At 27.8% G+C, this 23,933-nt stretch overlaps 30 non-coding genes across 30 annotated transcripts; all 30 read right to left on the minus strand.

Moving 5' to 3' along the window:
- Window positions 1-4: 4 nt before the first annotated feature.
- On the minus strand, window positions 5-123 carry LOC141395673 (5S ribosomal RNA). Its single transcript, XR_012410800.1, has one exon. It is a non-coding gene; the product is annotated as a 5S ribosomal RNA (ribosomal RNA).
- Window positions 124-808: 685 nt separating this feature from the next.
- On the minus strand, window positions 809-927 carry LOC141395675 (5S ribosomal RNA). The gene has a single exon (XR_012410802.1). It is a non-coding gene; the product is annotated as a 5S ribosomal RNA (ribosomal RNA).
- Window positions 928-1,613: 686 nt separating this feature from the next.
- On the minus strand, window positions 1,614-1,732 carry LOC141395676 (5S ribosomal RNA). Its single transcript, XR_012410803.1, has one exon. It is a non-coding gene; the product is annotated as a 5S ribosomal RNA (ribosomal RNA).
- A 685-nt stretch (window positions 1,733-2,417) lies between these two features.
- On the minus strand, window positions 2,418-2,536 carry LOC141395677 (5S ribosomal RNA). The gene has a single exon (XR_012410804.1). It is a non-coding gene; the product is annotated as a 5S ribosomal RNA (ribosomal RNA).
- Window positions 2,537-3,221: 685 nt separating this feature from the next.
- Window positions 3,222-3,340, minus strand: LOC141395678 (5S ribosomal RNA). The gene has a single exon (XR_012410805.1). It is a non-coding gene; the product is annotated as a 5S ribosomal RNA (ribosomal RNA).
- A 685-nt stretch (window positions 3,341-4,025) lies between these two features.
- Window positions 4,026-4,144, minus strand: LOC141395679 (5S ribosomal RNA). The gene has a single exon (XR_012410806.1). It is a non-coding gene; the product is annotated as a 5S ribosomal RNA (ribosomal RNA).
- A 685-nt stretch (window positions 4,145-4,829) lies between these two features.
- Window positions 4,830-4,948, minus strand: LOC141395680 (5S ribosomal RNA). Its single transcript, XR_012410807.1, has one exon. It is a non-coding gene; the product is annotated as a 5S ribosomal RNA (ribosomal RNA).
- Window positions 4,949-5,633: 685 nt separating this feature from the next.
- Window positions 5,634-5,752, minus strand: LOC141395681 (5S ribosomal RNA). The gene has a single exon (XR_012410808.1). It is a non-coding gene; the product is annotated as a 5S ribosomal RNA (ribosomal RNA).
- Window positions 5,753-6,437: 685 nt separating this feature from the next.
- Window positions 6,438-6,556, minus strand: LOC141395974 (5S ribosomal RNA). Its single transcript, XR_012411087.1, has one exon. It is a non-coding gene; the product is annotated as a 5S ribosomal RNA (ribosomal RNA).
- Window positions 6,557-7,241: 685 nt separating this feature from the next.
- On the minus strand, window positions 7,242-7,360 carry LOC141395683 (5S ribosomal RNA). Its single transcript, XR_012410809.1, has one exon. It is a non-coding gene; the product is annotated as a 5S ribosomal RNA (ribosomal RNA).
- A 685-nt stretch (window positions 7,361-8,045) lies between these two features.
- Window positions 8,046-8,164, minus strand: LOC141395684 (5S ribosomal RNA). The gene has a single exon (XR_012410810.1). It is a non-coding gene; the product is annotated as a 5S ribosomal RNA (ribosomal RNA).
- Window positions 8,165-8,849: 685 nt separating this feature from the next.
- Window positions 8,850-8,968, minus strand: LOC141395975 (5S ribosomal RNA). Its single transcript, XR_012411088.1, has one exon. It is a non-coding gene; the product is annotated as a 5S ribosomal RNA (ribosomal RNA).
- Window positions 8,969-9,653: 685 nt separating this feature from the next.
- Window positions 9,654-9,772, minus strand: LOC141395685 (5S ribosomal RNA). The gene has a single exon (XR_012410811.1). It is a non-coding gene; the product is annotated as a 5S ribosomal RNA (ribosomal RNA).
- A 685-nt stretch (window positions 9,773-10,457) lies between these two features.
- Window positions 10,458-10,576, minus strand: LOC141395687 (5S ribosomal RNA). Its single transcript, XR_012410813.1, has one exon. It is a non-coding gene; the product is annotated as a 5S ribosomal RNA (ribosomal RNA).
- A 685-nt stretch (window positions 10,577-11,261) lies between these two features.
- On the minus strand, window positions 11,262-11,380 carry LOC141395688 (5S ribosomal RNA). Its single transcript, XR_012410814.1, has one exon. It is a non-coding gene; the product is annotated as a 5S ribosomal RNA (ribosomal RNA).
- Window positions 11,381-12,065: 685 nt separating this feature from the next.
- LOC141395689 (5S ribosomal RNA) lies at window positions 12,066-12,184 on the minus strand. Its single transcript, XR_012410815.1, has one exon. It is a non-coding gene; the product is annotated as a 5S ribosomal RNA (ribosomal RNA).
- A 685-nt stretch (window positions 12,185-12,869) lies between these two features.
- On the minus strand, window positions 12,870-12,988 carry LOC141395690 (5S ribosomal RNA). The gene has a single exon (XR_012410816.1). It is a non-coding gene; the product is annotated as a 5S ribosomal RNA (ribosomal RNA).
- Window positions 12,989-13,673: 685 nt separating this feature from the next.
- Window positions 13,674-13,792, minus strand: LOC141395691 (5S ribosomal RNA). The gene has a single exon (XR_012410817.1). It is a non-coding gene; the product is annotated as a 5S ribosomal RNA (ribosomal RNA).
- A 685-nt stretch (window positions 13,793-14,477) lies between these two features.
- LOC141395692 (5S ribosomal RNA) lies at window positions 14,478-14,596 on the minus strand. Its single transcript, XR_012410818.1, has one exon. It is a non-coding gene; the product is annotated as a 5S ribosomal RNA (ribosomal RNA).
- Window positions 14,597-15,281: 685 nt separating this feature from the next.
- Window positions 15,282-15,400, minus strand: LOC141395693 (5S ribosomal RNA). Its single transcript, XR_012410819.1, has one exon. It is a non-coding gene; the product is annotated as a 5S ribosomal RNA (ribosomal RNA).
- A 685-nt stretch (window positions 15,401-16,085) lies between these two features.
- On the minus strand, window positions 16,086-16,204 carry LOC141395694 (5S ribosomal RNA). Its single transcript, XR_012410820.1, has one exon. It is a non-coding gene; the product is annotated as a 5S ribosomal RNA (ribosomal RNA).
- Window positions 16,205-16,889: 685 nt separating this feature from the next.
- On the minus strand, window positions 16,890-17,008 carry LOC141395695 (5S ribosomal RNA). Its single transcript, XR_012410821.1, has one exon. It is a non-coding gene; the product is annotated as a 5S ribosomal RNA (ribosomal RNA).
- A 685-nt stretch (window positions 17,009-17,693) lies between these two features.
- Window positions 17,694-17,812, minus strand: LOC141395696 (5S ribosomal RNA). The gene has a single exon (XR_012410822.1). It is a non-coding gene; the product is annotated as a 5S ribosomal RNA (ribosomal RNA).
- A 686-nt stretch (window positions 17,813-18,498) lies between these two features.
- LOC141395698 (5S ribosomal RNA) lies at window positions 18,499-18,617 on the minus strand. The gene has a single exon (XR_012410824.1). It is a non-coding gene; the product is annotated as a 5S ribosomal RNA (ribosomal RNA).
- A 685-nt stretch (window positions 18,618-19,302) lies between these two features.
- On the minus strand, window positions 19,303-19,421 carry LOC141395699 (5S ribosomal RNA). The gene has a single exon (XR_012410825.1). It is a non-coding gene; the product is annotated as a 5S ribosomal RNA (ribosomal RNA).
- A 685-nt stretch (window positions 19,422-20,106) lies between these two features.
- Window positions 20,107-20,225, minus strand: LOC141395700 (5S ribosomal RNA). Its single transcript, XR_012410826.1, has one exon. It is a non-coding gene; the product is annotated as a 5S ribosomal RNA (ribosomal RNA).
- A 685-nt stretch (window positions 20,226-20,910) lies between these two features.
- Window positions 20,911-21,029, minus strand: LOC141395701 (5S ribosomal RNA). The gene has a single exon (XR_012410827.1). It is a non-coding gene; the product is annotated as a 5S ribosomal RNA (ribosomal RNA).
- Window positions 21,030-21,714: 685 nt separating this feature from the next.
- On the minus strand, window positions 21,715-21,833 carry LOC141395702 (5S ribosomal RNA). The gene has a single exon (XR_012410828.1). It is a non-coding gene; the product is annotated as a 5S ribosomal RNA (ribosomal RNA).
- A 685-nt stretch (window positions 21,834-22,518) lies between these two features.
- LOC141395703 (5S ribosomal RNA) lies at window positions 22,519-22,637 on the minus strand. Its single transcript, XR_012410829.1, has one exon. It is a non-coding gene; the product is annotated as a 5S ribosomal RNA (ribosomal RNA).
- A 686-nt stretch (window positions 22,638-23,323) lies between these two features.
- On the minus strand, window positions 23,324-23,442 carry LOC141395704 (5S ribosomal RNA). Its single transcript, XR_012410830.1, has one exon. It is a non-coding gene; the product is annotated as a 5S ribosomal RNA (ribosomal RNA).
- Between the last annotated feature and the right edge of the window lie 491 nt (window positions 23,443-23,933).

Raw genomic sequence — 23,933 nt, forward strand, 5'->3', positions numbered from 1 at the left:
ACAATGCCAACAACACGCGGTGTTCCCAAGCGGTCCCCCATCTAAGTACTAACCGCGCCCGACGCTGCTTAATTTCGGTGATCGGACGAGAACCGATGTACTCAGCGTGGTATGGTCGTTGGCGAAGAAACATAGTTTATTTTGCTTCATATGGCCATTGATTTCATTGCTTGTGTGTTTAAAACAATTTCGTTTACTTATTGCACACAAACACACAAACGAACAAGAAGTTTTATTTTCGTTTTATAAAGGAAAATGTTGACTGTTTCCTTTAGTTATTAGTGAACATAACCAGTATGTATTAATTTGGCATCAAAAAATCTAACAAAAATTGTAGTTTTTTTAATAAATGTTAAAATTTATTAAATATTGCTAAAAATAAATGTATTTTGGGAAAATTTGGCTCCTTAAATTACCTTTTTTTGGAAATATAGACAATTTTTTTAAAGAATTTTACAATAAAAATTCTTGTTTTTTAATAAATGTTAAAATTTCTTAAATATTGTTAAAAATAAATGCATTTTGCGAAAATTTGCCTCCTTAAATTACGTTTTTTGAGAAACGAAACAAATTTATAAAGAATTTTACTTTTGTTTTACAAAGGAAATCATAGACTATTGTATCTAGTTACGTACAACTGAGCATAATCAATAGCGAATGTTTTACATTTACCTTAAAATAATAGGCAGTTGAGTTTTTTATTTTGGCTCTATTTCGGTTAAAAATGAAGATATCGACTTCATTCTTTTTTTATTTAATAGAGAAAAATAAAAAAGAAAATAAAATAAAATAAAAAAATTTTGGACAATGCCAACAACACGCGGTGTTCCCAAGCGGTCCCCCATCTAAGTACTAACCGCGCCCGACGCTGCTTAATTTCGGTGATCGGACGAGAACCGATGTACTCAGCGTGGTATGGTCGTTGGCGAAGAAACATAGTTTATTTTGCTTCATATGGCCATTGATTTCATTGCTTGTGTGTTTAAAACAATTTCGTTTACTTATTGCACACAAACACACAAACGAACAAGAAGTTTTATTTTCGTTTTATAAAGGAAAATGTTGACTGTTTCCTTTAGTTATTAGTGAACATAACCAGTATGTATTAATTTGGCATCAAAAAATCTAACAAAAATTGTAGTTTTTTTAATAAATGTTAAAATTTATTAAATATTGCTAAAAATAAATGTATTTTGGGAAAATTTGGCTCCTTAAATTACCTTTTTTTTGGAAATATAGACAATTTTTTTAAAGAATTTTACAATAAAAATTCTTGTTTTTTAATAAATGTTAAAATTTCTTAAATATTGTTAAAAATAAATGCATTTTGCGAAAATTTGCCTCCTTAAATTACGTTTTTTGAGAAACGAAACAAATTTATAAAGAATTTTACTTTTGTTTTACAAAGGAAATCATAGACTATTGTATCTAGTTACGTACAACTGAGCATAATCAATAGCGAATGTTTTACATTTACCTTAAAATAATAGGCAGTTGAGTTTTTTATTTTGGCTCTATTTCGGTTAAAAATGAAGATATCGACTTCATTCTTTTTTTATTTAATAGAGAAAAATAAAAAAGAAAATAAAATAAAATAAAAAAATTTTGGACAATGCCAACAACACGCGGTGTTCCCAAGCGGTCCCCCATCTAAGTACTAACCGCGCCCGACGCTGCTTAATTTCGGTGATCGGACGAGAACCGATGTACTCAGCGTGGTATGGTCGTTGGCGAAGAAACATAGTTTATTTTGCTTCATATGGCCATTGATTTCATTGCTTGTGTGTTTAAAACAATTTCGTTTACTTATTGCACACAAACACACAAACGAACAAGAAGTTTTATTTTCGTTTTATAAAGGAAAATGTTGACTGTTTCCTTTAGTTATTAGTGAACATAACCAGTATGTATTAATTTGGCATCAAAAAATCTAACAAAAATTGTAGTTTTTTTAATAAATGTTAAAATTTATTAAATATTGCTAAAAATAAATGTATTTTGGGAAAATTTGGCTCCTTAAATTACCTTTTTTTGGAAATATAGACAATTTTTTTAAAGAATTTTACAATAAAAATTCTTGTTTTTTAATAAATGTTAAAATTTCTTAAATATTGTTAAAAATAAATGCATTTTGCGAAAATTTGCCTCCTTAAATTACGTTTTTTGAGAAACGAAACAAATTTATAAAGAATTTTACTTTTGTTTTACAAAGGAAATCATAGACTATTGTATCTAGTTACGTACAACTGAGCATAATCAATAGCGAATGTTTTACATTTACCTTAAAATAATAGGCAGTTGAGTTTTTTATTTTGGCTCTATTTCGGTTAAAAATGAAGATATCGACTTCATTCTTTTTTTATTTAATAGAGAAAAATAAAAAAGAAAATAAAATAAAATAAAAAAATTTTGGACAATGCCAACAACACGCGGTGTTCCCAAGCGGTCCCCCATCTAAGTACTAACCGCGCCCGACGCTGCTTAATTTCGGTGATCGGACGAGAACCGATGTACTCAGCGTGGTATGGTCGTTGGCGAAGAAACATAGTTTATTTTGCTTCATATGGCCATTGATTTCATTGCTTGTGTGTTTAAAACAATTTCGTTTACTTATTGCACACAAACACACAAACGAACAAGAAGTTTTATTTTCGTTTTATAAAGGAAAATGTTGACTGTTTCCTTTAGTTATTAGTGAACATAACCAGTATGTATTAATTTGGCATCAAAAAATCTAACAAAAATTGTAGTTTTTTTAATAAATGTTAAAATTTATTAAATATTGCTAAAAATAAATGTATTTTGGGAAAATTTGGCTCCTTAAATTACCTTTTTTTGGAAATATAGACAATTTTTTTAAAGAATTTTACAATAAAAATTCTTGTTTTTTAATAAATGTTAAAATTTCTTAAATATTGTTAAAAATAAATGCATTTTGCGAAAATTTGCCTCCTTAAATTACGTTTTTTGAGAAACGAAACAAATTTATAAAGAATTTTACTTTTGTTTTACAAAGGAAATCATAGACTATTGTATCTAGTTACGTACAACTGAGCATAATCAATAGCGAATGTTTTACATTTACCTTAAAATAATAGGCAGTTGAGTTTTTTATTTTGGCTCTATTTCGGTTAAAAATGAAGATATCGACTTCATTCTTTTTTTATTTAATAGAGAAAAATAAAAAAGAAAATAAAATAAAATAAAAAAATTTTGGACAATGCCAACAACACGCGGTGTTCCCAAGCGGTCCCCCATCTAAGTACTAACCGCGCCCGACGCTGCTTAATTTCGGTGATCGGACGAGAACCGATGTACTCAGCGTGGTATGGTCGTTGGCGAAGAAACATAGTTTATTTTGCTTCATATGGCCATTGATTTCATTGCTTGTGTGTTTAAAACAATTTCGTTTACTTATTGCACACAAACACACAAACGAACAAGAAGTTTTATTTTCGTTTTATAAAGGAAAATGTTGACTGTTTCCTTTAGTTATTAGTGAACATAACCAGTATGTATTAATTTGGCATCAAAAAATCTAACAAAAATTGTAGTTTTTTTAATAAATGTTAAAATTTATTAAATATTGCTAAAAATAAATGTATTTTGGGAAAATTTGGCTCCTTAAATTACCTTTTTTTGGAAATATAGACAATTTTTTTAAAGAATTTTACAATAAAAATTCTTGTTTTTTAATAAATGTTAAAATTTCTTAAATATTGTTAAAAATAAATGCATTTTGCGAAAATTTGCCTCCTTAAATTACGTTTTTTGAGAAACGAAACAAATTTATAAAGAATTTTACTTTTGTTTTACAAAGGAAATCATAGACTATTGTATCTAGTTACGTACAACTGAGCATAATCAATAGCGAATGTTTTACATTTACCTTAAAATAATAGGCAGTTGAGTTTTTTATTTTGGCTCTATTTCGGTTAAAAATGAAGATATCGACTTCATTCTTTTTTTATTTAATAGAGAAAAATAAAAAAGAAAATAAAATAAAATAAAAAAATTTTGGACAATGCCAACAACACGCGGTGTTCCCAAGCGGTCCCCCATCTAAGTACTAACCGCGCCCGACGCTGCTTAATTTCGGTGATCGGACGAGAACCGATGTACTCAGCGTGGTATGGTCGTTGGCGAAGAAACATAGTTTATTTTGCTTCATATGGCCATTGATTTCATTGCTTGTGTGTTTAAAACAATTTCGTTTACTTATTGCACACAAACACACAAACGAACAAGAAGTTTTATTTTCGTTTTATAAAGGAAAATGTTGACTGTTTCCTTTAGTTATTAGTGAACATAACCAGTATGTATTAATTTGGCATCAAAAAATCTAACAAAAATTGTAGTTTTTTTAATAAATGTTAAAATTTATTAAATATTGCTAAAAATAAATGTATTTTGGGAAAATTTGGCTCCTTAAATTACCTTTTTTTGGAAATATAGACAATTTTTTTAAAGAATTTTACAATAAAAATTCTTGTTTTTTAATAAATGTTAAAATTTCTTAAATATTGTTAAAAATAAATGCATTTTGCGAAAATTTGCCTCCTTAAATTACGTTTTTTGAGAAACGAAACAAATTTATAAAGAATTTTACTTTTGTTTTACAAAGGAAATCATAGACTATTGTATCTAGTTACGTACAACTGAGCATAATCAATAGCGAATGTTTTACATTTACCTTAAAATAATAGGCAGTTGAGTTTTTTATTTTGGCTCTATTTCGGTTAAAAATGAAGATATCGACTTCATTCTTTTTTTATTTAATAGAGAAAAATAAAAAAGAAAATAAAATAAAATAAAAAAATTTTGGACAATGCCAACAACACGCGGTGTTCCCAAGCGGTCCCCCATCTAAGTACTAACCGCGCCCGACGCTGCTTAATTTCGGTGATCGGACGAGAACCGATGTACTCAGCGTGGTATGGTCGTTGGCGAAGAAACATAGTTTATTTTGCTTCATATGGCCATTGATTTCATTGCTTGTGTGTTTAAAACAATTTCGTTTACTTATTGCACACAAACACACAAACGAACAAGAAGTTTTATTTTCGTTTTATAAAGGAAAATGTTGACTGTTTCCTTTAGTTATTAGTGAACATAACCAGTATGTATTAATTTGGCATCAAAAAATCTAACAAAAATTGTAGTTTTTTTAATAAATGTTAAAATTTATTAAATATTGCTAAAAATAAATGTATTTTGGGAAAATTTGGCTCCTTAAATTACCTTTTTTTGGAAATATAGACAATTTTTTTAAAGAATTTTACAATAAAAATTCTTGTTTTTTAATAAATGTTAAAATTTCTTAAATATTGTTAAAAATAAATGCATTTTGCGAAAATTTGCCTCCTTAAATTACGTTTTTTGAGAAACGAAACAAATTTATAAAGAATTTTACTTTTGTTTTACAAAGGAAATCATAGACTATTGTATCTAGTTACGTACAACTGAGCATAATCAATAGCGAATGTTTTACATTTACCTTAAAATAATAGGCAGTTGAGTTTTTTATTTTGGCTCTATTTCGGTTAAAAATGAAGATATCGACTTCATTCTTTTTTTATTTAATAGAGAAAAATAAAAAAGAAAATAAAATAAAATAAAAAAATTTTGGACAATGCCAACAACACGCGGTGTTCCCAAGCGGTCCCCCATCTAAGTACTAACCGCGCCCGACGCTGCTTAATTTCGGTGATCGGACGAGAACCGATGTACTCAGCGTGGTATGGTCGTTGGCGAAGAAACATAGTTTATTTTGCTTCATATGGCCATTGATTTCATTGCTTGTGTGTTTAAAACAATTTCGTTTACTTATTGCACACAAACACACAAACGAACAAGAAGTTTTATTTTCGTTTTATAAAGGAAAATGTTGACTGTTTCCTTTAGTTATTAGTGAACATAACCAGTATGTATTAATTTGGCATCAAAAAATCTAACAAAAATTGTAGTTTTTTTAATAAATGTTAAAATTTATTAAATATTGCTAAAAATAAATGTATTTTGGGAAAATTTGGCTCCTTAAATTACCTTTTTTTGGAAATATAGACAATTTTTTTAAAGAATTTTACAATAAAAATTCTTGTTTTTTAATAAATGTTAAAATTTCTTAAATATTGTTAAAAATAAATGCATTTTGCGAAAATTTGCCTCCTTAAATTACGTTTTTTGAGAAACGAAACAAATTTATAAAGAATTTTACTTTTGTTTTACAAAGGAAATCATAGACTATTGTATCTAGTTACGTACAACTGAGCATAATCAATAGCGAATGTTTTACATTTACCTTAAAATAATAGGCAGTTGAGTTTTTTATTTTGGCTCTATTTCGGTTAAAAATGAAGATATCGACTTCATTCTTTTTTTATTTAATAGAGAAAAATAAAAAAGAAAATAAAATAAAATAAAAAAATTTTGGACAATGCCAACAACACGCGGTGTTCCCAAGCGGTCCCCCATCTAAGTACTAACCGCGCCCGACGCTGCTTAATTTCGGTGATCGGACGAGAGCCGATGTACTCAGCGTGGTATGGTCGTTGGCGAAGAAACATAGTTTATTTTGCTTCATATGGCCATTGATTTCATTGCTTGTGTGTTTAAAACAATTTCGTTTACTTATTGCACACAAACACACAAACGAACAAGAAGTTTTATTTTCGTTTTATAAAGGAAAATGTTGACTGTTTCCTTTAGTTATTAGTGAACATAACCAGTATGTATTAATTTGGCATCAAAAAATCTAACAAAAATTGTAGTTTTTTTAATAAATGTTAAAATTTATTAAATATTGCTAAAAATAAATGTATTTTGGGAAAATTTGGCTCCTTAAATTACCTTTTTTTGGAAATATAGACAATTTTTTTAAAGAATTTTACAATAAAAATTCTTGTTTTTTAATAAATGTTAAAATTTCTTAAATATTGTTAAAAATAAATGCATTTTGCGAAAATTTGCCTCCTTAAATTACGTTTTTTGAGAAACGAAACAAATTTATAAAGAATTTTACTTTTGTTTTACAAAGGAAATCATAGACTATTGTATCTAGTTACGTACAACTGAGCATAATCAATAGCGAATGTTTTACATTTACCTTAAAATAATAGGCAGTTGAGTTTTTTATTTTGGCTCTATTTCGGTTAAAAATGAAGATATCGACTTCATTCTTTTTTTATTTAATAGAGAAAAATAAAAAAGAAAATAAAATAAAATAAAAAAATTTTGGACAATGCCAACAACACGCGGTGTTCCCAAGCGGTCCCCCATCTAAGTACTAACCGCGCCCGACGCTGCTTAATTTCGGTGATCGGACGAGAACCGATGTACTCAGCGTGGTATGGTCGTTGGCGAAGAAACATAGTTTATTTTGCTTCATATGGCCATTGATTTCATTGCTTGTGTGTTTAAAACAATTTCGTTTACTTATTGCACACAAACACACAAACGAACAAGAAGTTTTATTTTCGTTTTATAAAGGAAAATGTTGACTGTTTCCTTTAGTTATTAGTGAACATAACCAGTATGTATTAATTTGGCATCAAAAAATCTAACAAAAATTGTAGTTTTTTTAATAAATGTTAAAATTTATTAAATATTGCTAAAAATAAATGTATTTTGGGAAAATTTGGCTCCTTAAATTACCTTTTTTTGGAAATATAGACAATTTTTTTAAAGAATTTTACAATAAAAATTCTTGTTTTTTAATAAATGTTAAAATTTCTTAAATATTGTTAAAAATAAATGCATTTTGCGAAAATTTGCCTCCTTAAATTACGTTTTTTGAGAAACGAAACAAATTTATAAAGAATTTTACTTTTGTTTTACAAAGGAAATCATAGACTATTGTATCTAGTTACGTACAACTGAGCATAATCAATAGCGAATGTTTTACATTTACCTTAAAATAATAGGCAGTTGAGTTTTTTATTTTGGCTCTATTTCGGTTAAAAATGAAGATATCGACTTCATTCTTTTTTTATTTAATAGAGAAAAATAAAAAAGAAAATAAAATAAAATAAAAAAATTTTGGACAATGCCAACAACACGCGGTGTTCCCAAGCGGTCCCCCATCTAAGTACTAACCGCGCCCGACGCTGCTTAATTTCGGTGATCGGACGAGAACCGATGTACTCAGCGTGGTATGGTCGTTGGCGAAGAAACATAGTTTATTTTGCTTCATATGGCCATTGATTTCATTGCTTGTGTGTTTAAAACAATTTCGTTTACTTATTGCACACAAACACACAAACGAACAAGAAGTTTTATTTTCGTTTTATAAAGGAAAATGTTGACTGTTTCCTTTAGTTATTAGTGAACATAACCAGTATGTATTAATTTGGCATCAAAAAATCTAACAAAAATTGTAGTTTTTTTAATAAATGTTAAAATTTATTAAATATTGCTAAAAATAAATGTATTTTGGGAAAATTTGGCTCCTTAAATTACCTTTTTTTGGAAATATAGACAATTTTTTTAAAGAATTTTACAATAAAAATTCTTGTTTTTTAATAAATGTTAAAATTTCTTAAATATTGTTAAAAATAAATGCATTTTGCGAAAATTTGCCTCCTTAAATTACGTTTTTTGAGAAACGAAACAAATTTATAAAGAATTTTACTTTTGTTTTACAAAGGAAATCATAGACTATTGTATCTAGTTACGTACAACTGAGCATAATCAATAGCGAATGTTTTACATTTACCTTAAAATAATAGGCAGTTGAGTTTTTTATTTTGGCTCTATTTCGGTTAAAAATGAAGATATCGACTTCATTCTTTTTTTATTTAATAGAGAAAAATAAAAAAGAAAATAAAATAAAATAAAAAAATTTTGGACAATGCCAACAACACGCGGTGTTCCCAAGCGGTCCCCCATCTAAGTACTAACCGCGCCCGACGCTGCTTAATTTCGGTGATCGGACGAGAGCCGATGTACTCAGCGTGGTATGGTCGTTGGCGAAGAAACATAGTTTATTTTGCTTCATATGGCCATTGATTTCATTGCTTGTGTGTTTAAAACAATTTCGTTTACTTATTGCACACAAACACACAAACGAACAAGAAGTTTTATTTTCGTTTTATAAAGGAAAATGTTGACTGTTTCCTTTAGTTATTAGTGAACATAACCAGTATGTATTAATTTGGCATCAAAAAATCTAACAAAAATTGTAGTTTTTTTAATAAATGTTAAAATTTATTAAATATTGCTAAAAATAAATGTATTTTGGGAAAATTTGGCTCCTTAAATTACCTTTTTTTGGAAATATAGACAATTTTTTTAAAGAATTTTACAATAAAAATTCTTGTTTTTTAATAAATGTTAAAATTTCTTAAATATTGTTAAAAATAAATGCATTTTGCGAAAATTTGCCTCCTTAAATTACGTTTTTTGAGAAACGAAACAAATTTATAAAGAATTTTACTTTTGTTTTACAAAGGAAATCATAGACTATTGTATCTAGTTACGTACAACTGAGCATAATCAATAGCGAATGTTTTACATTTACCTTAAAATAATAGGCAGTTGAGTTTTTTATTTTGGCTCTATTTCGGTTAAAAATGAAGATATCGACTTCATTCTTTTTTTATTTAATAGAGAAAAATAAAAAAGAAAATAAAATAAAATAAAAAAATTTTGGACAATGCCAACAACACGCGGTGTTCCCAAGCGGTCCCCCATCTAAGTACTAACCGCGCCCGACGCTGCTTAATTTCGGTGATCGGACGAGAACCGATGTACTCAGCGTGGTATGGTCGTTGGCGAAGAAACATAGTTTATTTTGCTTCATATGGCCATTGATTTCATTGCTTGTGTGTTTAAAACAATTTCGTTTACTTATTGCACACAAACACACAAACGAACAAGAAGTTTTATTTTCGTTTTATAAAGGAAAATGTTGACTGTTTCCTTTAGTTATTAGTGAACATAACCAGTATGTATTAATTTGGCATCAAAAAATCTAACAAAAATTGTAGTTTTTTTAATAAATGTTAAAATTTATTAAATATTGCTAAAAATAAATGTATTTTGGGAAAATTTGGCTCCTTAAATTACCTTTTTTTGGAAATATAGACAATTTTTTTAAAGAATTTTACAATAAAAATTCTTGTTTTTTAATAAATGTTAAAATTTCTTAAATATTGTTAAAAATAAATGCATTTTGCGAAAATTTGCCTCCTTAAATTACGTTTTTTGAGAAACGAAACAAATTTATAAAGAATTTTACTTTTGTTTTACAAAGGAAATCATAGACTATTGTATCTAGTTACGTACAACTGAGCATAATCAATAGCGAATGTTTTACATTTACCTTAAAATAATAGGCAGTTGAGTTTTTTATTTTGGCTCTATTTCGGTTAAAAATGAAGATATCGACTTCATTCTTTTTTTATTTAATAGAGAAAAATAAAAAAGAAAATAAAATAAAATAAAAAAATTTTGGACAATGCCAACAACACGCGGTGTTCCCAAGCGGTCCCCCATCTAAGTACTAACCGCGCCCGACGCTGCTTAATTTCGGTGATCGGACGAGAACCGATGTACTCAGCGTGGTATGGTCGTTGGCGAAGAAACATAGTTTATTTTGCTTCATATGGCCATTGATTTCATTGCTTGTGTGTTTAAAACAATTTCGTTTACTTATTGCACACAAACACACAAACGAACAAGAAGTTTTATTTTCGTTTTATAAAGGAAAATGTTGACTGTTTCCTTTAGTTATTAGTGAACATAACCAGTATGTATTAATTTGGCATCAAAAAATCTAACAAAAATTGTAGTTTTTTTAATAAATGTTAAAATTTATTAAATATTGCTAAAAATAAATGTATTTTGGGAAAATTTGGCTCCTTAAATTACCTTTTTTTGGAAATATAGACAATTTTTTTAAAGAATTTTACAATAAAAATTCTTGTTTTTTAATAAATGTTAAAATTTCTTAAATATTGTTAAAAATAAATGCATTTTGCGAAAATTTGCCTCCTTAAATTACGTTTTTTGAGAAACGAAACAAATTTATAAAGAATTTTACTTTTGTTTTACAAAGGAAATCATAGACTATTGTATCTAGTTACGTACAACTGAGCATAATCAATAGCGAATGTTTTACATTTACCTTAAAATAATAGGCAGTTGAGTTTTTTATTTTGGCTCTATTTCGGTTAAAAATGAAGATATCGACTTCATTCTTTTTTTATTTAATAGAGAAAAATAAAAAAGAAAATAAAATAAAATAAAAAAATTTTGGACAATGCCAACAACACGCGGTGTTCCCAAGCGGTCCCCCATCTAAGTACTAACCGCGCCCGACGCTGCTTAATTTCGGTGATCGGACGAGAACCGATGTACTCAGCGTGGTATGGTCGTTGGCGAAGAAACATAGTTTATTTTGCTTCATATGGCCATTGATTTCATTGCTTGTGTGTTTAAAACAATTTCGTTTACTTATTGCACACAAACACACAAACGAACAAGAAGTTTTATTTTCGTTTTATAAAGGAAAATGTTGACTGTTTCCTTTAGTTATTAGTGAACATAACCAGTATGTATTAATTTGGCATCAAAAAATCTAACAAAAATTGTAGTTTTTTTAATAAATGTTAAAATTTATTAAATATTGCTAAAAATAAATGTATTTTGGGAAAATTTGGCTCCTTAAATTACCTTTTTTTGGAAATATAGACAATTTTTTTAAAGAATTTTACAATAAAAATTCTTGTTTTTTAATAAATGTTAAAATTTCTTAAATATTGTTAAAAATAAATGCATTTTGCGAAAATTTGCCTCCTTAAATTACGTTTTTTGAGAAACGAAACAAATTTATAAAGAATTTTACTTTTGTTTTACAAAGGAAATCATAGACTATTGTATCTAGTTACGTACAACTGAGCATAATCAATAGCGAATGTTTTACATTTACCTTAAAATAATAGGCAGTTGAGTTTTTTATTTTGGCTCTATTTCGGTTAAAAATGAAGATATCGACTTCATTCTTTTTTTATTTAATAGAGAAAAATAAAAAAGAAAATAAAATAAAATAAAAAAATTTTGGACAATGCCAACAACACGCGGTGTTCCCAAGCGGTCCCCCATCTAAGTACTAACCGCGCCCGACGCTGCTTAATTTCGGTGATCGGACGAGAACCGATGTACTCAGCGTGGTATGGTCGTTGGCGAAGAAACATAGTTTATTTTGCTTCATATGGCCATTGATTTCATTGCTTGTGTGTTTAAAACAATTTCGTTTACTTATTGCACACAAACACACAAACGAACAAGAAGTTTTATTTTCGTTTTATAAAGGGAAATGTTGACTGTTTCCTTTAGTTATTAGTGAACATAACCAGTATGTATTAATTTGGCATCAAAAAATCTAACAAAAATTGTAGTTTTTTTAATAAATGTTAAAATTTATTAAATATTGCTAAAAATAAATGTATTTTGGGAAAATTTGGCTCCTTAAATTACCTTTTTTTGGAAATATAGACAATTTTTTTAAAGAATTTTACAATAAAAATTCTTGTTTTTTAATAAATGTTAAAATTTCTTAAATATTGTTAAAAATAAATGCATTTTGCGAAAATTTGCCTCCTTAAATTACGTTTTTTGAGAAACGAAACAAATTTATAAAGAATTTTACTTTTGTTTTACAAAGGAAATCATAGACTATTGTATCTAGTTACGTACAACTGAGCATAATCAATAGCGAATGTTTTACATTTACCTTAAAATAATAGGCAGTTGAGTTTTTTATTTTGGCTCTATTTCGGTTAAAAATGAAGATATCGACTTCATTCTTTTTTTATTTAATAGAGAAAAATAAAAAAGAAAATAAAATAAAATAAAAAAATTTTGGACAATGCCAACAACACGCGGTGTTCCCAAGCGGTCCCCCATCTAAGTACTAACCGCGCCCGACGCTGCTTAATTTCGGTGATCGGACGAGAACCGATGTACTCAGCGTGGTATGGTCGTTGGCGAAGAAACATAGTTTATTTTGCTTCATATGGCCATTGATTTCATTGCTTGTGTGTTTAAAACAATTTCGTTTACTTATTGCACACAAACACACAAACGAACAAGAAGTTTTATTTTCGTTTTATAAAGGAAAATGTTGACTGTTTCCTTTAGTTATTAGTGAACATAACCAGTATGTATTAATTTGGCATCAAAAAATCTAACAAAAATTGTAGTTTTTTTAATAAATGTTAAAATTTATTAAATATTGCTAAAAATAAATGTATTTTGGGAAAATTTGGCTCCTTAAATTACCTTTTTTTGGAAATATAGACAATTTTTTTAAAGAATTTTACAATAAAAATTCTTGTTTTTTAATAAATGTTAAAATTTCTTAAATATTGTTAAAAATAAATGCATTTTGCGAAAATTTGCCTCCTTAAATTACGTTTTTTGAGAAACGAAACAAATTTATAAAGAATTTTACTTTTGTTTTACAAAGGAAATCATAGACTATTGTATCTAGTTACGTACAACTGAGCATAATCAATAGCGAATGTTTTACATTTACCTTAAAATAATAGGCAGTTGAGTTTTTTATTTTGGCTCTATTTCGGTTAAAAATGAAGATATCGACTTCATTCTTTTTTTATTTAATAGAGAAAAATAAAAAAGAAAATAAAATAAAATAAAAAAATTTTGGACAATGCCAACAACACGCGGTGTTCCCAAGCGGTCCCCCATCTAAGTACTAACCGCGCCCGACGCTGCTTAATTTCGGTGATCGGACGAGAACCGATGTACTCAGCGTGGTATGGTCGTTGGCGAAGAAACATAGTTTATTTTGCTTCATATGGCCATTGATTTCATTGCTTGTGTGTTTAAAACAATTTCGTTTACTTATTGCACACAAACACACAAACGAACAAGAAGTTTTATTTTCGTTTTATAAAGGAAAATGTTGACTGTTTCCTTTAGTTATTAGTGAACATAACCAGTATGTATTAATTTGGCATCAAAAAATCTAACAAAAATTGTAGTTTTTTTAATAAATGTTAAAATTTATTAAATATTGCTAAAAATAAATGTATTTTGGGAAAATTTGGCTCCTTAAATTACCTTTTTTTGGAAATATAGACAATTTTTTTAAAGAATTTTACAATAAAAATTCTTGTTTTTTAATAAATGTTAAAATTTCTTAAATATTGTTAAAAATAAATGCATTTTGCGAAAATTTGCCTCCTTAAATTACGTTTTTTGAGAAACGAAACAAATTTATAAAGAATTTTACTTTTGTTTTACAAAGGAAATCATAGACTATTGTATCTAGTTACGTACAACTGAGCATAATCAATAGCGAATGTTTTACATTTACCTTAAAATAATAGGCAGTTGAGTTTTTTATTTTGGCTCTATTTCGGTTAAAAATGAAGATATCGACTTCATTCTTTTTTTATTTAATAGAGAAAAATAAAAAAGAAAATAAAATAAAATAAAAAAATTTTGGACAATGCCAACAACACGCGGTGTTCCCAAGCGGTCCCCCATCTAAGTACTAACCGCGCCCGACGCTGCTTAATTTCGGTGATCGGACGAGAACCGATGTACTCAGCGTGGTATGGTCGTTGGCGAAGAAACATAGTTTATTTTGCTTCATATGGCCATTGATTTCATTGCTTGTGTGTTTAAAACAATTTCGTTTACTTATTGCACACAAACACACAAACGAACAAGAAGTTTTATTTTCGTTTTATAAAGGAAAATGTTGACTGTTTCCTTTAGTTATTAGTGAACATAACCAGTATGTATTAATTTGGCATCAAAAAATCTAACAAAAATTGTAGTTTTTTTAATAAATGTTAAAATTTATTAAATATTGCTAAAAATAAATGTATTTTGGGAAAATTTGGCTCCTTAAATTACCTTTTTTTGGAAATATAGACAATTTTTTTAAAGAATTTTACAATAAAAATTCTTGTTTTTTAATAAATGTTAAAATTTCTTAAATATTGTTAAAAATAAATGCATTTTGCGAAAATTTGCCTCCTTAAATTACGTTTTTTGAGAAACGAAACAAATTTATAAAGAATTTTACTTTTGTTTTACAAAGGAAATCATAGACTATTGTATCTAGTTACGTACAACTGAGCATAATCAATAGCGAATGTTTTACATTTACCTTAAAATAATAGGCAGTTGAGTTTTTTATTTTGGCTCTATTTCGGTTAAAAATGAAGATATCGACTTCATTCTTTTTTTATTTAATAGAGAAAAATAAAAAAGAAAATAAAATAAAATAAAAAAATTTTGGACAATGCCAACAACACGCGGTGTTCCCAAGCGGTCCCCCATCTAAGTACTAACCGCGCCCGACGCTGCTTAATTTCGGTGATCGGACGAGAACCGATGTACTCAGCGTGGTATGGTCGTTGGCGAAGAAACATAGTTTATTTTGCTTCATATGGCCATTGATTTCATTGCTTGTGTGTTTAAAACAATTTCGTTTACTTATTGCACACAAACACACAAACGAACAAGAAGTTTTATTTTCGTTTTATAAAGGAAAATGTTGACTGTTTCCTTTAGTTATTAGTGAACATAACCAGTATGTATTAATTTGGCATCAAAAAATCTAACAAAAATTGTAGTTTTTTTAATAAATGTTAAAATTTATTAAATATTGCTAAAAATAAATGTATTTTGGGAAAATTTGGCTCCTTAAATTACCTTTTTTTGGAAATATAGACAATTTTTTTAAAGAATTTTACAATAAAAATTCTTGTTTTTTAATAAATGTTAAAATTTCTTAAATATTGTTAAAAATAAATGCATTTTGCGAAAATTTGCCTCCTTAAATTACGTTTTTTGAGAAACGAAACAAATTTATAAAGAATTTTACTTTTGTTTTACAAAGGAAATCATAGACTATTGTATCTAGTTACGTACAACTGAGCATAATCAATAGCGAATGTTTTACATTTACCTTAAAATAATAGGCAGTTGAGTTTTTTATTTTGGCTCTATTTCGGTTAAAAATGAAGATATCGACTTCATTCTTTTTTTATTTAATAGAGAAAAATAAAAAAGAAAATAAAATAAAATAAAAAAATTTTGGACAATGCCAACAACACGCGGTGTTCCCAAGCGGTCCCCCATCTAAGTACTAACCGCGCCCGACGCTGCTTAATTTCGGTGATCGGACGAGAACCGATGTACTCAGCGTGGTATGGTCGTTGGCGAAGAAACATAGTTTATTTTGCTTCATATGGCCATTGATTTCATTGCTTGTGTGTTTAAAACAATTTCGTTTACTTATTGCACACAAACACACAAACGAACAAGAAGTTTTATTTTCGTTTTATAAAGGAAAATGTTGACTGTTTCCTTTAGTTATTAGTGAACATAACCAGTATGTATTAATTTGGCATCAAAAAATCTAACAAAAATTGTAGTTTTTTTAATAAATGTTAAAATTTATTAAATATTGCTAAAAATAAATGTATTTTGGGAAAATTTGGCTCCTTAAATTACCTTTTTTTGGAAATATAGACAATTTTTTTAAAGAATTTTACAATAAAAATTCTTGTTTTTTAATAAATGTTAAAATTTCTTAAATATTGTTAAAAATAAATGCATTTTGCGAAAATTTGCCTCCTTAAATTACGTTTTTTGAGAAACGAAACAAATTTATAAAGAATTTTACTTTTGTTTTACAAAGGAAATCATAGACTATTGTATCTAGTTACGTACAACTGAGCATAATCAATAGCGAATGTTTTACATTTACCTTAAAATAATAGGCAGTTGAGTTTTTTATTTTGGCTCTATTTCGGTTAAAAATGAAGATATCGACTTCATTCTTTTTTTATTTAATAGAGAAAAATAAAAAAGAAAATAAAATAAAATAAAAAAATTTTGGACAATGCCAACAACACGCGGTGTTCCCAAGCGGTCCCCCATCTAAGTACTAACCGCGCCCGACGCTGCTTAATTTCGGTGATCGGACGAGAACCGATGTACTCAGCGTGGTATGGTCGTTGGCGAAGAAACATAGTTTATTTTGCTTCATATGGCCATTGATTTCATTGCTTGTGTGTTTAAAACAATTTCGTTTACTTATTGCACACAAACACACAAACGAACAAGAAGTTTTATTTTCGTTTTATAAAGGAAAATGTTGACTGTTTCCTTTAGTTATTAGTGAACATAACCAGTATGTATTAATTTGGCATCAAAAAATCTAACAAAAATTGTAGTTTTTTTAATAAATGTTAAAATTTATTAAATATTGCTAAAAATAAATGTATTTTGGGAAAATTTGGCTCCTTAAATTACCTTTTTTTGGAAATATAGACAATTTTTTTAAAGAATTTTACAATAAAAATTCTTGTTTTTTAATAAATGTTAAAATTTCTTAAATATTGTTAAAAATAAATGCATTTTGCGAAAATTTGCCTCCTTAAATTACGTTTTTTGAGAAACGAAACAAATTTATAAAGAATTTTACTTTTGTTTTACAAAGGAAATCATAGACTATTGTATCTAGTTACGTACAACTGAGCATAATCAATAGCGAATGTTTTACATTTACCTTAAAATAATAGGCAGTTGAGTTTTTTATTTTGGCTCTATTTCGGTTAAAAATGAAGATATCGACTTCATTCTTTTTTTATTTAATAGAGAAAAATAAAAAAGAAAATAAAATAAAATAAAAAAATTTTGGACAATGCCAACAACACGCGGTGTTCCCAAGCGGTCCCCCATCTAAGTACTAACCGCGCCCGACGCTGCTTAATTTCGGTGATCGGACGAGAACCGATGTACTCAGCGTGGTATGGTCGTTGGCGAAGAAACATAGTTTATTTTGCTTCATATGGCCATTGATTTCATTGCTTGTGTGTTTAAAACAATTTCGTTTACTTATTGCACACAAACACACAAACGAACAAGAAGTTTTATTTTCGTTTTATAAAGGAAAATGTTGACTGTTTCCTTTAGTTATTAGTGAACATAACCAGTATGTATTAATTTGGCATCAAAAAATCTAACAAAAATTGTAGTTTTTTTAATAAATGTTAAAATTTATTAAATATTGCTAAAAATAAATGTATTTTGGGAAAATTTGGCTCCTTAAATTACCTTTTTTTTGGAAATATAGACAATTTTTTTAAAGAATTTTACAATAAAAATTCTTGTTTTTTAATAAATGTTAAAATTTCTTAAATATTGTTAAAAATAAATGCATTTTGCGAAAATTTGCCTCCTTAAATTACGTTTTTTGAGAAACGAAACAAATTTATAAAGAATTTTACTTTTGTTTTACAAAGGAAATCATAGACTATTGTATCTAGTTACGTACAACTGAGCATAATCAATAGCGAATGTTTTACATTTACCTTAAAATAATAGGCAGTTGAGTTTTTTATTTTGGCTCTATTTCGGTTAAAAATGAAGATATCGACTTCATTCTTTTTTTATTTAATAGAGAAAAATAAAAAAGAAAATAAAATAAAATAAAAAAATTTTGGACAATGCCAACAACACGCGGTGTTCCCAAGCGGTCCCCCATCTAAGTACTAACCGCGCCCGACGCTGCTTAATTTCGGTGATCGGACGAGAACCGATGTACTCAGCGTGGTATGGTCGTTGGCGAAGAAACATAGTTTATTTTGCTTCATATGGCCATTGATTTCATTGCTTGTGTGTTTAAAACAATTTCGTTTACTTATTGCACACAAACACACAAACGAACAAGAAGTTTTATTTTCGTTTTATAAAGGAAAATGTTGACTGTTTCCTTTAGTTATTAGTGAACATAACCAGTATGTATTAATTTGGCATCAAAAAATCTAACAAAAATTGTAGTTTTTTTAATAAATGTTAAAATTTATTAAATATTGCTAAAAATAAATGTATTTTGGGAAAATTTGGCTCCTTAAATTACCTTTTTTTGGAAATATAGACAATTTTTTTAAAGAATTTTACAATAAAAATTCTTGTTTTTTAATAAATGTTAAAATTTCTTAAATATTGTTAAAAATAAATGCATTTTGCGAAAATTTGCCTCCTTAAATTACGTTTTTTGAGAAACGAAACAAATTTATAAAGAATTTTACTTTTGTTTTACAAAGGAAATCATAGACTATTGTATCTAGTTACGTACAACTGAGCATAATCAATAGCGAATGTTTTACATTTACCTTAAAATAATAGGCAGTTGAGTTTTTTATTTTGGCTCTATTTCGGTTAAAAATGAAGATATCGACTTCATTCTTTTTTTATTTAATAGAGAAAAATAAAAAAGAAAATAAAATAAAATAAAAAAATTTTGGACAATGCCAACAACACGCGGTGTTCCCAAGCGGTCCCCCATCTAAGTACTAACCGCGCCCGACGCTGCTTAATTTCGGTGATCGGACGAGAACCGATGTACTCAGCGTGGTATGGTCGTTGGCGAAGAAACATAGTTTATTTTGCTTCATATGGCCATTGATTTCATTGCTTGTGTGTTTAAAACAATTTCGTTTACTTATTGCACACAAACACACAAACGAACAAGAAGTTTTATTTTCGTTTTATAAAGGAAAATGTTGACTGTTTCCTTTAGTTATTAGTGAACATAACCAGTATGTATTAATTTGGCATCAAAAAATCTAACAAAAATTGTAGTTTTTTTAATAAATGTTAAAATTTATTAAATATTGCTAAAAATAAATGTATTTTGGGAAAATTTGGCTCCTTAAATTACCTTTTTTTGGAAATATAGACAATTTTTTTAAAGAATTTTACAATAAAAATTCTTGTTTTTTAATAAATGTTAAAATTTCTTAAATATTGTTAAAAATAAATGCATTTTGCGAAAATTTGCCTCCTTAAATTACGTTTTTTGAGAAACGAAACAAATTTATAAAGAATTTTACTTTTGTTTTACAAAGGAAATCATAGACTATTGTATCTAGTTACGTACAACTGAGCATAATCAATAGCGAATGTTTTACATTTACCTTAAAATAATAGGCAGTTGAGTTTTTTATTTTGGCTCTATTTCGGTTAAAAATGAAGATATCGACTTCATTCTTTTTTTATTTAATAGAGAAAAATAAAAAAGAAAATAAAATAAAATAAAAAAATTTTGGACAATGCCAACAACACGCGGTGTTCCCAAGCGGTCCCCCATCTAAGTACTAACCGCGCCCGACGCTGCTTAATTTCGGTGATCGGACGAGAACCGATGTACTCAGCGTGGTATGGTCGTTGGCGAAGAAACATAGTTTATTTTGCTTCATATGGCCATTGATTTCATTGCTTGTGTGTTTAAAACAATTTCGTTTACTTATTGCACACAAACACACAAACGAACAAGAAGTTTTATTTTCGTTTTATAAAGGAAAATGTTGACTGTTTCCTTTAGTTATTAGTGAACATAACCAGTATGTATTAATTTGGCATCAAAAAATCTAACAAAAATTGTAGTTTTTTTAATAAATGTTAAAATTTATTAAATATTGCTAAAAATAAATGTATTTTGGGAAAATTTGGCTCCTTAAATTACCTTTTTTTGGAAATATAGACAATTTTTTTAAAGAATTTTACAATAAAAATGCTTGTTTTTTAATAAATGTTAAAATTTCTTAAATATTGTTAAAAATAAATGCATTTTGCGAAAATTTGCCTCCTTAAATTACGTTTTTTGAGAAACGAAACAAATTTATAAAGAATTTTACTTTTGTTTTACAAAGGAAATCATAGACTATTGTATCTAGTTACGTACAACTGAGCATAATCAATAGCGAATGTTTTACATTTACCTTAAAATAATAGGCAGTTGAGTTTTTTATTTTGGCTCTATTTCGGTTAAAAATGAAGATATCGACTTCATTCTTTTTTTATTTAATAGAGAAAAATAAAAAAGAAAATAAAATAAAATAAAAAAATTTTGGACAATGCCAACAACACGCGGTGTTCCCAAGCGGTCCCCCATCTAAGTACTAACCGCGCCCGACGCTGCTTAATTTCGGTGATCGGACGAGAACCGATGTACTCAGCGTGGTATGGTCGTTGGCGAAGAAACATAGTTTATTTTGCTTCATATGGCCATTGATTTCATTGCTTGTGTGTTTAAAACAATTTCGTTTACTTATTGCACACAAACACACAAACGAACAAGAAGTTTTATTTTCGTTTTATAAAGGAAAATGTTGACTGTTTCCTTTAGTTATTAGTGAACATAACCAGTATGTATTAATTTGGCATCAAAAAATCTAACAAAAATTGTAGTTTTTTTAATAAATGTTAAAATTTATTAAATATTGCTAAAAATAAATGTATTTTGGGAAAATTTGGCTCCTTAAATTACCTTTTTTTGGAAATATAGACAATTTTTTTAAAGAATTTTACAATAAAAATGCTTGTTTTTTAATAAATGTTAAAATTTCTTAAATATTGTTAAAAATAAATGCATTTTGCGAAAATTTGCCTCCTTAAATTACGTTTTTTGAGAAACGAAACAAATTTATAAAGAATTTTACTTTTGTTTTACAAAGGAAATCATAGACTATTGTATCTAGTTACGTACAACTGAGCATAATCAATAGCGAATGTTTTACATTTACCTTAAAATAATAGGCAGTTGAGTTTTTTATTTTGGCTCTATTTCGGTTAAAAATGAAGATATCGACTTCATTCTTTTTTTATTTAATAGAGAAAAATAAAAAAGAAAATAAAATAAAATAAAAAAATTTTGGACAATGCCAACAACACGCGGTGTTCCCAAGCGGTCCCCCATCTAAGTACTAACCGCGCCCGACGCTGCTTAATTTCGGTGATCGGACGAGAACCGATGTACTCAGCGTGGTATGGTCGTTGGCGAAGAAACATAGTTTATTTTGCTTCATATGGCCATTGATTTCATTGCTTGTGTGTTTAAAACAATTTCGTTTACTTATTGCACACAAACACACAAACGAACAAGAAGTTTTATTTTCGTTTTATAAAGGAAAATGTTGACTGTTTCCTTTAGTTATTAGTGAACATAACCAGTATGTATTAATTTGGCATCAAAAAATCTAACAAAAATTGTAGTTTTTTTAATAAATGTTAAAATTTATTAAATATTGCTAAAAATAAATGTATTTTGGGAAAATTTGGCTCCTTAAATTACCTTTTTTTGGAAATATAGACAATTTTTTTAAAGAATTTTACAATAAAAATTCTTGTTTTTTAATAAATGTTAAAATTTCTTAAATATTGTTAAAAATAAATGCATTTTGCGAAAATTTGCCTCCTTAAATTACGTTTTTTGAGAAACGAAACAAATTTATAAAGAATTTTACTTTTGTTTTACAAAGGAAATCATAGACTATTGTATCTAGTTACGTACAACTGAGCATAATCAATAGCGAATGTTTTACATTTACCTTAAAATAATAGGCAGTTGAGTTTTTTATTTTGGCTCTATTTCGGTTAAAAATGAAGATATCGACTTCATTCTTTTTTTATTTAATAGAGAAAAATAAAAAAGAAAATAAAATAAAATAAAAAAATTTTGGACAATGCCAACAACACGCGGTGTTCCCAAGCGGTCCCCCATCTAAGTACTAACCGCGCCCGACGCTGCTTAATTTCGGTGATCGGACGAGAACCGATGTACTCAGCGTGGTATGGTCGTTGGCGAAGAAACATAGTTTATTTTGCTTCATATGGCCATTGATTTCATTGCTTGTGTGTTTAAAACAATTTCGTTTACTTATTGCACACAAACACACAAACGAACAAGAAGTTTTATTTTCGTTTTATAAAGGAAAATGTTGACTGTTTCCTTTAGTTATTAGTGAACATAACCAGTATGTATTAATTTGGCATCAAAAAATCTAACAAAAATTGTAGTTTTTTTAATAAATGTTAAAATTTATTAAATATTGCTCAAAATAAATGTATTTTGGGAAAATTTGGCTCCTTAAATTACCTTTTTTTGGAAATATAGACAATTTTTTTAAAGAATTTTACAATAAAAATTCTTGTTTTTTAATAAATGTTAAAATTTCTTAAATATTGTTAAAAATAAATGCATTTTGCGAAAATTTGCCTCCTTAAATTACGTTTTTTGAGAAACGAAACAAATTTATAAAGAATTTTACTTTTGTTTTACAAAGGAAATCATAGACTATTGTATCTAGTTACGTACAACTGAGCATAATCAATAGCGAATGTTTTACGTTTACCTTAAAATAATAGGCAGTTGAGTTTTTTATTTTGGCTCTATTTCGGTTAAAAATGAAGATATCGACTTCATTCTTTTTTTATTTAATAGAGAAAAATAAAAAAGAAAATAAAATAAAATAAAAAAAATTTTGGACAATGCCAACAACACGCGGTGTTCCCAAGCGGTCCCCCATCTAAGTACTAACCGCGCCCGACGCTGCTTAATTTCGGTGATCGGACGAGAACCGATGTACTCAGCGTGGTATGGTCGTTGGCGAAGAAACATAGTTTATTTTGCTTCATATGGCCATTGATTTCATTGCTTGTGTGTTTAAAACAATTTCGTTTACTTATTGCACACAAACACACAAACGAACAAGAAGTTTTATTTTCGTTTTATAAAGGAAAATGTTGACTGTTTCCTTTAGTTATTAGTGAACATAACCAGTATGTATTAATTTGGCATCAAAAAATCTAACAAAAATTGTAGTTTTTTTAATAAATGTTAAAATTTATTAAATATTGCTAAAAATAAATGTATTTTGGGAAAATTTGGCTCCTTAAATTACCTTTTTTTGGAAATATAGACAATTTTTTTAAAGAATTTTACAATAAAAATTCTTGTTTTTTAATAAATGTTAAAATTTCTTAAATATTGTTAAAAATAAATGCATTTTGCGAAAATTTGCCTCCTTAAATTACGTTTTTTGAGAAACGAAACAAATTTATAAAGAATTTTACTTTTGTTTTACAAAGGAAATCATAGA

Source organism: Musca autumnalis, unplaced genomic scaffold, assembly GCF_047663935.1.
Source record: "Musca autumnalis isolate F117 unplaced genomic scaffold, ASM4766393v1 scaffold_2, whole genome shotgun sequence".
Taxonomy (NCBI): Eukaryota; Metazoa; Arthropoda; class Insecta; order Diptera; family Muscidae; genus Musca; species Musca autumnalis.